This window comes from Morone saxatilis, unplaced genomic scaffold, assembly GCF_004916995.1.
Source record: "Morone saxatilis isolate NCDOM2014 unplaced genomic scaffold, NCSU_SB_2.0 Contig21, whole genome shotgun sequence".
NCBI classification, from domain to species: domain Eukaryota; kingdom Metazoa; phylum Chordata; class Actinopteri; family Moronidae; genus Morone; species Morone saxatilis.
In genome coordinates, this window is record NW_023339774.1 from 20,687,526 (window position 1) to 20,688,218 (window position 693).

The following is a 693-nucleotide window of genomic DNA, read 5'->3' on the forward strand; positions in this document are numbered from 1 at the left end:
TTCTCCCTCCTCTTCCTCCTCTTCACCGCGGCTTACTCAGCTGGTTAATAATCATTCACACAAACAGAAAGCAACAACGAGGTGTTTCCATGTTTGTTATTTTACACAGAAAACAAAAAGAAAACCCCCTCCGACGGCACATAGCTGCTCAACTGGCCTGCTTAGCTTAGCCGTGCTAGCGTTACTAACCGACACTTTCACATTCACACCAATGACTCGACAGTTACAAAGCGCACACTTATAAACTAACAGAAGCTCGGTTAAACTCCGATAAAAGGTGAGTTACTGCGCGGTTGGATTGAGAAAGAAACCCGCCGCTCACAGCCGTTAACTGTTATTAACGGTAACCACGGAGACTCACAAAACGTCAGTTGGTGATTTAAAAAAAAAAAAAAAAAACGGACGTGCGCGAGCTTATGCGGCGCATTAACGGACATTGAGTTTCTAAAAAAACACGGCACCTTAAAACCACCGAGGTGTCACAGTGTGTCCTTCTCAGGCCGCCGGGGTTGAGCTAACTACCCGCTGGCATTGTTGTGGTGTTGTTGGCGGTGCTCTCACGCACGGTGCGGGGCTCTCACGCACTGTGTCATTGCAGTCGGCGGCTAACGTTAGCAGCGAGGAGCCTTGAGGCGCAGAGAGGAGCCGTTGGACGTGCGTCTGCGCCGCCGCCATGTTGGTGAGGTCGAGATC

At 50.2% G+C, this 693-nt stretch overlaps 1 protein-coding gene across 2 annotated transcripts in view; it reads right to left on the minus strand.

Annotated features, from left to right (window-relative positions):
- The window catches only part of sbno1 (strawberry notch homolog 1 (Drosophila)), a 15,171-nt gene extending 14,489 nt beyond the window's left edge, over positions 1–682 (minus strand). For both annotated transcript variants that reach the window (XM_035668207.1, XM_035668206.1), the window contains exon 1: positions 462–682. The gene's annotated coding sequence lies outside the window, so the exon portion shown is untranslated. The remainder of the gene's footprint in view (positions 1–461) is intronic.
- Positions 683–693: the final 11 nt, after the last annotated feature.